Source organism: Pseudophryne corroboree, chromosome 4 (assembly GCF_028390025.1).
Source record: "Pseudophryne corroboree isolate aPseCor3 chromosome 4, aPseCor3.hap2, whole genome shotgun sequence".
NCBI classification, from domain to species: domain Eukaryota; kingdom Metazoa; phylum Chordata; class Amphibia; order Anura; family Myobatrachidae; genus Pseudophryne; species Pseudophryne corroboree.
In genome coordinates, this window is record NC_086447.1 from 620,156,714 (window position 1) to 620,169,741 (window position 13,028).

Consider the following 13,028-nt stretch of genomic DNA (forward strand, 5'->3'; position numbering starts at 1 on the left):
TGAAGGTATCCAATCAATTAGCTAGCACTTCAAACTGGCAACCTGATGCTTGGCAAATAAAAAATGATGAGCAACTGGCTTATCTGTTTTGCCCGTAAGCAGAGCTGTGTGGATCGGTGGCCTGTGATTGGCCATGTGGTCACGGAATGGTCGTGTAGTGAGACCGACATAATATAACCCGCTGGGACATTTCAGAATGTATATTATATAGTCTAACCTGCAGTGTAAATGTTATCTCACTTTCATCATCTTAGATGGCTAAATGAAGGACCAATCATCATTGATCTACATGTTGTACAGCTACCACATGAGTAGCTGCCAGGTTTAGACTGCATAACTTGGACAATTGACTCCAGAATCAGGAAACATAGTGGGATGCATAAACAGTTGTCTAAAGCCCAGTACCCACGGTCCGATGCAGGAGAGATGTGTGCTGAGCGAACCGCTAAGCACACATCTCTCCTGCCGCTCAGCACAGCGCGATCTGTGCTGAGCGTGCGGGGGGAGATGGGGGGGGGCGCTCACTTCACCCAGCGGGTGAAGTGAGCGACCCGCTAGATTGGCCTGCATGCAGGCCAATCTAGCAGCAGCGATAGCGATGTGCGGGGCCGCGCATCGCTATCGCTGAGGGGGCTACACACGAAGCGATCATGCTGATATTCTAAGCAATCTAGTCAGATTGCTTAGAATATCGCTCCGTGAGTACCCCCCTTAAGGTTAGCACCACGGCGATAGGCAACCATTGCAGACTTGAATTTAGAAAAAGTAGATTCACATCGGTGGCCACAATTGGCCAATGCTTTTTTAGGGTTTTCTTCACAGTCATAATAAAATCGAATTGTGTACAAAAGATATCGAATTGTGTACAAAAGATCATATAGTCCTGATTTTTATTCTTAACAGTCTGTTTACCTGAGAAAATATGGGTTGCCTTGTTAAGGCACCTAGAGAGAACCTTGGGAGTATATTCACGTTGTAAAAAATGAGTGGTAATTTCTGCACATTGGATGTGTCTACGATCAGAGTTGGAATTAATATGCATAGCCCTCAGTTACTGGGAAATCGGCAAACTATCTTTAAGAGCAGATGGATGATGACTGCTGGCCTATAATATCATGTTGCGATCAGTAGGCTTATGGAACATTGTGGTGATAAAACTAGAACCAGCCTTAATAATTGTAATGTCCCAAAATTAATTTCAGAAGGTGAAATAGTATGGGTGAATTGGATCGGACTCTCAAGCGTGTTCATATCAGCCACCGAGGTAAACTCAACCTCCAACCCGTGCCACAAAAGAGAAATATTGTCAATAAATCTGCGATAAAAGCTAATATTATGTCCATACCTAGGAAGGTTGTGGGTGTTTTCACATCGGCCATAAACAAATTGGCATATGATGGGGCCAAATTAGAGCTCATCGCAGTGCCTGATATCTGCAAAAAGAACCAATTTTTGTATTAAAATGATTGCACTTGAGTACCAGCTTAGTCATTTCAAGTAGAAATTCAATAGGGAATCATATATTGTGGGCCCCTTGTAAAGATCTCCTCAATGCATTCAAGCCATCATGATGAGGAATGACAGTGTATAATGAGCAGTCATCCATGGTGGCCAGAAACGTACAGGTCTCAACAGTCTGTATACTTTGTAAATGGTTTAAAAAATCCCCAGTATCTCCCAGATATCTGTTAGTAGCCATAACTGTTGGCTTTAAGACACTATCAATCAATTGTGCCAGAGGTTGAAGCATTGAACCTTCGGCAGCAACGATCGGTCTCCCAGGTGGATGGATGAGCGTTTTGTGGGTTTTTGGTAACATGTACAGGATGGGACATATAGGATGTTCCACCATTAAAATTATTTTGAGGTCCTCACAGATCCAACCTTGCTCAAATCCACATTTTAGACATAAGTCAATCTTACTCTTCACCATCGCAATCGGATTAGATTCCAACCGGAGATAGGTCATAGTATCTGCTAATTGTTGCTTTACTTCAAGGTCGTAATCAGTCCAGTTTTGCACCACCACCGCTCCTCCCTTGTCTGCAGGGCATATCACTATATTAGTAGTTTCCCTCAATTTCTTGAGTGCTGCTTTTTCAGGTGGTGTTAGATTATCATATATACTTAGGTTCAGGTTCATTTTCAATATCTGTTTGTACTAGCCGAAGGAATATTTTAATACTAGAATTAGATGAACGTGGATTCAATGTAGACTTGGCTCTAAATTTGCTTATGGTGTCAGTGGAGGATTTGTCAGAAAAAAATTCTTGTAATTGCAAAGACCTACCAAACTTGTATTGATCAATAGAATTATGAAAAGACTGCAGGGTAAATTTACTAAGATGGGAGTTCTATTTAAGATGAGATGTTGCCCATAGCATCCAATCATATTCCAGGTATTATCTTCTAGGGGGTGCTAGATAAATGAGAAGTAGAATCTGATGGGTTGCTATGGGCAACATCCCATTTTAAATAGAACTACCATCCTAGTAAATTTACCCCTGCGTCTTACACATGGGGACAAAGGATAAACCACGAGATAAGAGTTTGATTTCTGCTTCATTCAAATAGGTGTCAGATAGATTGAATACTGTGCTTAGTTGCATCTCCAGTGTCCGCTTTGTCATGTACCTTCCCCTCCTCGGGTGCGGTCGATGCCACATCATAAAAGTCTGCCTTGAACCGCCGGATTGTCGAATCCGGGATCTAAATAATGTGTAGGTTCTGACTTTCCTTCAGTGAATTCAGTGTCAGAAGTTGAGATCGAGGAACCAAACTCCCTAGGGGAAGGTGGGGCCCTACATCTACTTGTTTGTCTATTAGGTCTATCATTGGAGTTATTTCCAAATAGCCAATGATACACTGTATGGTTTCTTACACTTAAATGAAATCAGTTCCCTCTTATAATTATCTATTTGTGATTGAAGCCTTTCTGTCCAATTCTGGGACTTATCTTCATAAAGAATAGGCATAGATAAGTCCCAGAATATATATATATATATATATATATATATATAGTGTAGATTCAAGGTAGGTGGCACTCACAACACTCATAATAAAGTAACGTAGTCTCTGTCCTTTCTCAAAGTTTCAATTTCATGATCGAAATTTTCATAAGTAGCAATCATAATCAAATAAAGACTCACTTTATATCCCCCAAAACACCCTTGTGCAAAAGATGCCACAAGCTTGAGTTCCTCAGTGTCCATGCTGTGCTGTGTCACGCCCACCTGGGCTTGTCAGCCTGGGCTCGAGTCTGGTTACTAATTACACGTAAATAACCATCACCACCAAGGAAACAATGCAATCGGCAGCATACTGTAGGAAAGAGACAGAGAATTTCTATTAAGCTACATGAAAGAAGACCAGTTAGTGATCATATTAAAGAAAAGCAGTACGATTCAATTGTTCATTTAAACCATTAGGATGAACTGTATTTAACATATAGATCCAGTATGCTTCCTTCTATAACAGTAACTTTGCTCTGTCCCCTCCTCGATGATATTCTGGTGGGTATACAGTCAATCATTTTGTATGGATAGTTGGAGGGCCATGTTTAAAGTCCCTGAAATGTTTGCCTATTGGTTGTTCTGAGGGCTTGCCATTGATTGTGCATGTATGGCGCTCCAATGCCGGGCCATCCTTTCCTTAAATTTTCTTACCGTTTTGCCCATGTATACAAAATCAGAGGGGCACCAAATAAAATAGACAACGTGCAGAGTTACATGAAAACACATGTTTCATCTTCATAAATAGCTTGTCTGTGTGAGGGTGCTGGAAGGTGTTACCGTGTTCCAAAAAACCACAAGTGATGCACCCCAGGCACCAATAATTACCTGGCTTCTTTGTGAGGAAATGAGTGGGCTTTGGATTAATAAATCGTGTCACATCAGTTTTAACCACCCTGTCCTTTATATTCCTACTGCACTTATAACAGGGTACCAACTTACTATCCTCCGACAAAGGTAAGTCCATATCCTTATTAATAAGTGACCAATATCGCTTTGCATTCATTGTGGATTCCATGCTCCTTGGAGAGAATTGATTGAACCATAAAATGTCCTTGCTGCGGTCCCTGTTGTTGGTTTTCGTTAGAAGTGTGCTTCTCTGAATTTTTTGTTCTTTATCCCTAGCAATCTGTTAGTCTCTGTTGGCATAACCATGTTGTAAGAACTTATTGATCATGAGAGTCATATGTTTGTTCTCCTCTTCTTTAGTGTTGCAGATCCACCGTACCCTAAGGAATTATGAATAGGGTAATCCTCTTTTAAGAGGTGCTGGATGGTTACTTGATGCTTTTAGAAGAGAGTAGCCATCTGTCGGCTTAGTAAACAGTTTTATTTCCTTTTGACATATCTTCACATCTCGGAAATTTATTTCCATCACTGATATTGAATGTGAATTTTATGTTAGGTGGTAATTCAGGCCTGATCGCAGCAGCAAATTTGTTAGCAGTTGGGCAAAACCATGTGCACTGCAGGGGGGGGGGGGCAGATAGAACATGTGCAGAGAGAGTTAGATTTGGGTGCAGTGTGTTCAAACTGAAATCTAAATTGCAGTGTAAAAATAAAGCAGCCAATATTTACCCTGCACAGAAACAAAATAACCCACCCAAATCTAAAGGGGGGTACTCACGGAGCGATATTCTAAGCAAACTGACTAGATTGCTTAGAATTTAAGCATTATCGCTCCGTGTGTACCTCCCACAGCGATAGCGATGCGCACACCCGCGCATCGCTATCGCTGGTGCTAGATTGGCCCGCTGGGTGAAATGAGCGGCCCCCCCGTCTCCCTCCACACGCTTAGCACACATCGCGCTGTGCTGAGTGGCGGGAGAGATGTGTGCTGAGTGGTTCGCTCAGCACACATCTCTCCCACATTGGCAAGTCTATATGGGCCTTAACTCTCTCTGCAAATGTTATATCTGCCCCTCCTGCAGTGCACATGGTTTTGCCCAACTGTAAACAAATTTGCTGCTGTGATAAGGTCTGAATTAGGCCCTTAGTGTCTTGAGTATTGACATTTTCCATCATTTCAATAAATTGTTCTTTAGTACCACTCCACAAAATGAACATCTCATCAATTAAAAATCATATAGACGAATAAAGTACATTTGTAAATAATAATTGCTTCTCAACATCAAATATAAATGCATTGGCGTACATGGGGGTGACACACGCCCCCATCTCCCAACCCTGTAGCTGGAGGTAAAATACTCTGTTGAATATGAAATAATTTTGAGTTAAAACCAATTCCAAAAGCTCTAAAAGTAAGGATACATCATGGCCAATATATATCTTGTTGTTAGTAAGTAATCTTTTTGTAGCCTCTATGCCCCATTGGTGTGGTATATTGTTATAGAGGCTAATTCAAACTACCATGCAAAGATAAAATCACTTCAATTATTAAGACTGGAGGCTAAATGGATCTATCGTTTATGGGTTGTTTAACTGAATATATATATGTGTATATGTGTCAAAGATCCAGCATTCATACCTCCATTAGGTGCAGTGAATGCTCCAGTGCCCTCCAGGGAGTCACAAACCCCAATGTATAGCAGCACATTGGCGCCACTTGGAGTCTTCAGAAATGGATTAAAAGTATGCTTTCATTGATCCTACGTTTCGGGTATCAGCCCACCATCAGAGAATAGAGCAAACGAAGCACAAACCACATATATACATTATATAAAATTACCTGTTGTGTGGCAGCTGGATATGTTTATATCACTCCAAGGTACTTTCTCAAAATCTATAACATCAGTCAATCTCTTTGCAGTTTACCTCTCTTTGCACATTGCTGCCTCAATTATCCACTCCCCTCTTATTAACACTCATGAACGTTTTACTTATCTTTATACATTGACAGTAACCGCTACAACTTGTCACAATAATAAACATTCACAAACCTCCTACAACTATATTTATCTATCTCTCCTGCTTTTATTAGTTAGTGACATATCACCAGATCCAGACCCCAACCACTTGCTCCACTCACATTCAGATGATTCACAGTGATTTAGAAATCCAGCTAATCTCATAAACCTCACATATCTCCAATCACCCTCCAAATCACTAAAACATGCCTTATGGAATGCACACTCTTTTGTAACAAATTAACATCCATACATGACATTTTCATCTCCAACAACCTCAATCTGCTGGCTATAACAGAAACATGGCTAACACAATAAGACATGGCCTACCCAGCAGCACTGTCACATGGTGGTTTCCACTTCACACACACCTTCAGGCCTGGAAAACTGTAAAGGAGGTGGGGCTGGAATATTATTGTCCCCATCTTTTGCATACTCGGTTTTAGCACAGATTCCATAAGTCACATTTGAGCCATTTGATGTAAATTCTATCAGGATTTTCACTCCTCTCTCTCTGCATGTAGCAGCTATCTATCTTCCACCTGAGCAATTCAAACTATGTCTGGAACATTTTTCTGCCTGGCTCCCTAATTTTCTAACCTCTAACAACCCCACCATCATCATGGATGATTTCAATATCTCAATTGACAGTCCACTATCTCTTCCTTTACCAAGCTACTCACTCTAATCTCATGTCTTGTATTCTCCCAGTGAACCTCTACTCATCAAGAAGGATACTTCCTTGAACCTATATTAACTAGACTATGGGGGTAATTCCAAGTTGATCGCAGCAGGAAATTTTTTAGCAGTTGGGCAAAACCATGTGCACTGCAGGGGAGGCAGATTTAACATGTGCAGAGAGAGTTAGAATTGGGTGTGGTGTGTTCAATCTGCAATCTAATTTGCAGTGTAACAATAAAGCAGCCAGTATTTACCCTACACAGAAACACTATAACCCACCTAAATCTAACTCTTTCTGCACATGTTAAATCTGCCTCCCCTGCAGTGCACATGGTTTTGCCCAACTGCTAAAAAATTTCCTGCTGCGATCAACTTGGAATTACCCCCTTGGTTCTGTTTATGAATTCACTAACACTTCTTTACCTCTCTCAGATCACAAAATCATCACCTGCAAGCAGTGGCATAACTAGAAATTTTTCTTCCCCAAGCTACAAAATTCTTCGGCGCTTCCCCCCCCATCCCCCATCCCCCATAATTGGCACTAGTAAAGGGACAAACATGCGTGCGCCGCAAAAAGGGGGCGTGGCTTTGTTGAAATGGGTGTGACTTCACATGAAGGGGCGTGGCATTGCAGGAAAAGACTACCTTATACCCCAGTTTTGCAACCTGCACGCCCAGACGTTAGCCACCACAGGAAAGAAAAATAATCCTGATTCATGCCCCTTTCATTATTTGTCATTTTTCCTCCTTATAGTAATGCCCAGTATACATTATGCCACATACTGCAATGGCCCTTAGACATTATGCCACACACAATAATGCACATGACACAATATGCACGCACCGTAATGCCCCTGACACATTATGCCACACACCGTAATGCCTGTGACACATTATGACAGAAATCGCAATGCCCATTATACATGATGCTACACACTGCAATGCCCCTGATACATTATAGCACATACAATGTCTGTGACACATTATGACACACACCGCAATGTCCGTGATACATTATGCCACACACTGCAATGCCCCTGATACATTATAGCACATACAATGCCTGTGACACATTATGACACACACTGCAATGACCCTGAGACATTATACCACATATCACAATGCCCATGATATAGTATACCATACACCGTAATGCCTGTGACACATACCGTATTATACATTATGCCACACTGCAATGCCCCTGAGACATTATACCACATACAACAATCCCGTGATATAGTATGCCACACACCGTAATGCCTGTGACACATTATGACACACACCGCAATGTCTGTGATACATTATGCCACACAAGGTAATGCCCATTGCACATTAAGTCCTACAGTAAGGCTTCTAATTACTTTTAAATTATCTGCTTATTGCCAGGGGTTTCATGCTCTTGGTTCCATGCACGGTGCCAGGGGTTTTCATGCTCAGGGTGTCATACTCGTTGCCAGGGGTTTCATGCACTGGGTGTCATGCTCGTTGCCAGGGGTTTCATGCACTGGGTGTCATGCTCGTTGCTAGGGGGTAGTCCTTGTTGCTAGGGCTGTGCTCCCAGTGCCACATATGCCCCCAGTGCCAGATATTCCCCCACAGTGCCAGGTACTGACATGCCCCCTGTGCCAAATATAGCCCCCCCATGTGCCAGGTACACATATACCCCCCAGTGCCACATACGCCCCCAGTGCCAGATATTCCCCCACAGTGCCAGGTACTCACATGCCCCCAGTGCCAAATATAGCCCCCCCATGTGCCAGGTACACATATACCTCCCCAGTGCCACATATGCCCCCTCAGTGCCACATATGCTCCCTATCCCCCGAATATGCTCCCCCAGTGCCAGTTAAAATCACCCCCCCCCGCTGTTTTGTGATGGAGGGACACGGAGGGCACAACGCGCGCCTCTCCTGTGTCCCTCCTGGGTCTCCGGCGGGTCTGTTAAAGGAAGTGCGGGTTCGTGAGCCAATCAGAGCACACTAACTGCACTTCATTTATTAGACCTGCCGGAGACCCAGGAGGGACACAGGAGAGGCGCGCTCTGTGCCCTCCGTGTCCCTCCATCACAGCAGCGGAGGGTTAGTGAGAGGAGACAGTAGATTGACATGCGGACGCTCATTCGCATGTCAATCTGCGCTAAATCAGTGGTGGCGCCCCCGCAGCCGTGCGCCCCCAAGCCACCGCGAGGGCTGCGGGGGCAGTAGTTACGCCACTGCCTGAAAGTTTTCTGTTACTTCAAACTCATTGTCAAAGAAGTCATCCAATCCTCCTCAAACCAGTAGAAATAATAATGCTAATAATTTTCAAGAACTTTCCACCACTCTGCAACAACTTATTTCACCAATATCTACATTCACTTCTTCTGACACTGCTGTGTCACACCTTAATCAAATTCTAGAAATAGCCCTTGATGAAGTGGCTTCAGCTACCCTTCAGCCACTCCATGCAGACTTAGATGCCAACCATAGCACTCAATTAACAAGACACCTACAAAAACTCTCACTTAAAGTAGAACATAAGTAGTGTAAATTTCATACTCCACTAATTTCCTCACATATAAGACTATCTACCACTCCTATCATAATGCCCTGGACACTGCCATACAAACATATTTCCAATCTCTCATCTCTGATGACACCTTTAACCCCAAGCAACATTTTAATACATTTAAATCACTTCTTATCCCTCCCTCACCCAACCAACCAACCAACCAACCAACCAACCAACCAACCAACCCATAAGCCACTATCAATGCGCAAGATCTTGCTTACTACTTCAAGGACAAGATTGATATAATCCAAAAAGGAATGGTATGCTCTTCTTCAGCCACTGACCTGCTCAATTCCCTACCTGAACTCTCTGTCACCTTTATGCATTTGTTCCCGCAAATGAAGATGAATTATCACTCATCCTACACCCTTACAAATCAGTAAAGCTCATTCCAACTAGTGATGTGCACCGGAAATTTTTCAGGTTTTGTGTTTTGGTTTTGGATTCGGTTCCGCGGCCGTGTTTTGGATTCGGACGCGTTTTGGCAAAACCTCCCTTAAAATTTTTTGTCGGATTCAGGTGTTTTTTTTTACAAAAACCCCTCAAAAACAGCTTAAATCTTAGAATTTGGGGGTCATTTTGATCCCATAGTATTATTAACCTCAATAACCATAATTTCCACTCATTTCCAGTCTATTCTGAACACCTCACACTTCACAATATTATTTTTAGACCTAAAATTTGCACCGAGGTCGCTGGATGGCTAAGCTAAGCGACCCAAGTGGCCGACACAAACACCTGGCCCATCTAGGAGTGGCACTGCAGTGTCAGACAGGATGGCAGATTTAAAAAATAGTCCCCAAACAGCACATGATGCAAAGAAAAAAAGAGGTGCAATGAGGTAGCTGTGTGACTAAGCAAAGCGACCCAAGTGGCCGACACAAACACCTGGCCCATCTAGGAGTGGCACTGCAGTGTCAGACAGGATAGTAGATTTAAAAAATAGTCCCCAAACAGAACACGATGCAAAGAAAAAAAGAGGTGCAATGAGGTAGCTGTGTGACTAAGCTAAGCGACCCAAGTGGCCGACACAAACACCTGGCCCATCTAGGAGTGGCACTGCAGTTTTCAAGCGAGAGGATGAGTGCTTCCATCCTCATGTGAATCTGAACCACTAGCCATGAACATAGGCCAGGGCCTCAGCCGTTCCTTGCCACTCCGTGTCGTAAATGGCATATTGGCAAGTTTACGCTTCTCATCAGACGCTTTTAATTTTGATTTTTGAGTCATTTTACTGAACTTTTGTAGTATACTTGATGACACAGAGGTAGAGCAGTGGACTACTGTACCGTACTGCTATATATTATATACTGGTGGGCAGCAAAATTCTGCACTGTTCTCCTACTATATATACTGTGCACAACTAAAATGCACCACAGGTATGGATGGATAGTATACTTGACGACACAGAGGTAGGTAGAGCAGTAGACTACTGTACCGTACTGCTATATATTTTATACTGGTGGTCAGCAAAATTCTACACTGTCCTCCTACGTTATATACTGCGCACAACTAAATGCACCACAGGTATGGATGGATAGTATACTTGACGACACAGAGTTAGGTCGAGCAGTGGATTACTGTACAGTACTGCTATATATTTTATACTGGTGGTCAGCAAAATTCTGCACTGTCCTCCTACTATATATACTGCGCACAACTAAAATACACCACAGGTATGGATGGATAGAATACTTGAAGACACAGAGGTAGGTAGAGCAGTGGACTACTGTACCATACTGCTATATAATACTGATGGTCAGCAAAATTCTGCACTGTCCTCCTACTATATACTACAATGCAGCACAGATATGGAGCGTTTTTCAGTCAGAGAACATAGATATTTTCAGCACACTTTGCATAGATATTTGCAGCACACTGAGCACAGATATTTGCAGCACACTGAACACAGAAACTGAGAGAACGCTGCACGTCCTCTTGCTATCATCTCCAATGCATGAGTGAAAATGGCGGCGACGCGCGGCTCCTTATATAGAATATGAATCTCGCGAGAATCCGACAGCGGGATGATGACGTTCGGGCGCGCTCGGGTTAACCGAGCAAGGCGGGAGGATCCGAGGCTGCCTCAGAACCGTGTAAAATGGGTGAAGTTCGGGGGGGTTCGAATCTCGAGGAACCGAACCCGCTCATCACTAATTCCAACCTTAACTAAAATGTGTAATCTCTCTCTATCTACTGATATCTTTCCTTCATTGTTCATGCAGTGATTACTCTCATTCTGAAAAAACAAAATTCTGACCATAACTCACTCTCTTTCAAACTACCGTCCCATCTTTTAGCTCTTGTGCCTCTCCAAGCTACAATATTGAGAGACTTGCCTACAGTTTCCTCACACACTTTATTTACTCGTTCAACTTAGTGGATCTACTTCAATTAGACTTTTGTTCCCAACACTCCACAGAGACAGCACTGACCAAAGTAGTGAATGATCTGGTCACTGCTAAATCTAAGGGCAATTACTCACTTCTTATTCTTCTATTTCTCTCTGCTGCATTTGACTCCATTGACCACTCTCTTCTCATACAAATATTACAATCCCTAGGTATTTAGGACACAATCCTTTCTTGGTTATCATCCTACCTATCTAATTGCTCTTTCAGTGTTCGCTTCTCTGAATCCACCTCCTCTTCGCTACCTTTATCAGTTGTAGTACCGCAAAGCTCAGTCTTAGGTCCACTGCTTTTCTCCAGCTATACCACATATCTTGGAAAACTAATCAGGTCTTTTGGATTTCAGTATCATCTGTATGCGGGTGATACTCAAATCTACCTATCCACCCCAGATTTGTCATCATCTGTATTGGTCTGCGTCACTGATTGCCTTTCTGCTGTATCATCTTGGATGTCCACTCGCCACCTAAAACATAATATTTCCAAAATGGAATTAGTTATATTTCCACCAGCCAATAATAGTTACCAATCTGATATCTCTATCACTGTTGATAACTTGATAAGCAACCCTACCCCACAAGCTTACTGCCTTGGTGTAATCCTTGACTCTGACCTGTTCTTTGTTCCCCACATTCAATCTGTCTCTAAATCATGTTACATACATCTAAAAAAAACCTATCCAAAATACAAACATATCGTACACAAAACACCGCAAAAACTGTAATCCATGCTCTCGTTAGCTCCCACATTGATAATTGCAATAGTCTAATTACTGGTCTTATCAAAATCAGGCTCTTACCACTACAATCCATTTTGAATGCATCTGCAAGGCTAATCATCCTTGCTAAATGTTCATCATCTGCTGATCCACTCTGCCAGTCTCTCCATTGCATACCTGTTTTTTAAAGTATTCAATATAAAATACTTTTACTCACACACAAGGCCATTAACCAAACTACACCAACATATATTTCTTTGCGTATCTCAAAATACCTCCCTATCTGGCCTCTCTGCTGGTCACAAGATTTGCATCTCTCATCCACACTCATTACTTGATCCCCTTCACGTTTGCAGGACTTTCTACAGCTGCACCCACTTTGTGGAATGTCTTCCCTCGCACAATAAGACTTTTCTCCAGTCTCCAAACCTTCAAGCGCTCCCTGAAAACTTACTTCTTCAGATAAGCTTATCAAATTACGGAACCACCCATGTAACCTTCATAAGCTTTCCTATCTAATTAGATACTCTACAAATCCACACAACCTCACAATTGTTTTCTCTTTCTTCACTTTTGCCTTCCACCTAACCCCTGGCCAATATTGTTGTGTGACCATATCATACGGCCCACCAAGAAACATTGGACCATTTTGCTATAGCTAGCACCCATCCTTGTGTATCAAAGCCTATTTCCCTATATATTGCAAGCTTGCGGGCAGGGATTACTTCCTCTATGTCTGTCTGTTATTACCAAATTTTGTTCCATAACTGTTGATTCCAATTGTAAAACG

The 13,028-nt window shown here is 42.5% G+C and overlaps 1 long non-coding RNA gene across 1 annotated transcript in view; it reads right to left on the minus strand.

Moving 5' to 3' along the window:
- Positions 1-1,351: 1,351 nt before the first annotated feature.
- Positions 1,352-13,028, minus strand: part of LOC134911647 (uncharacterized) — a 207,729-nt gene continuing 196,052 nt past the window's right edge. Inside the window, exons 4-5 of the long non-coding RNA XR_010176737.1 lie at positions 3,150-3,321; positions 1,352-1,433 (exon numbers count right to left, since the gene is read on the minus strand). This is a non-coding gene — a long non-coding RNA (uncharacterized LOC134911647). The remainder of the gene's footprint in view (positions 1,434-3,149; positions 3,322-13,028) is intronic.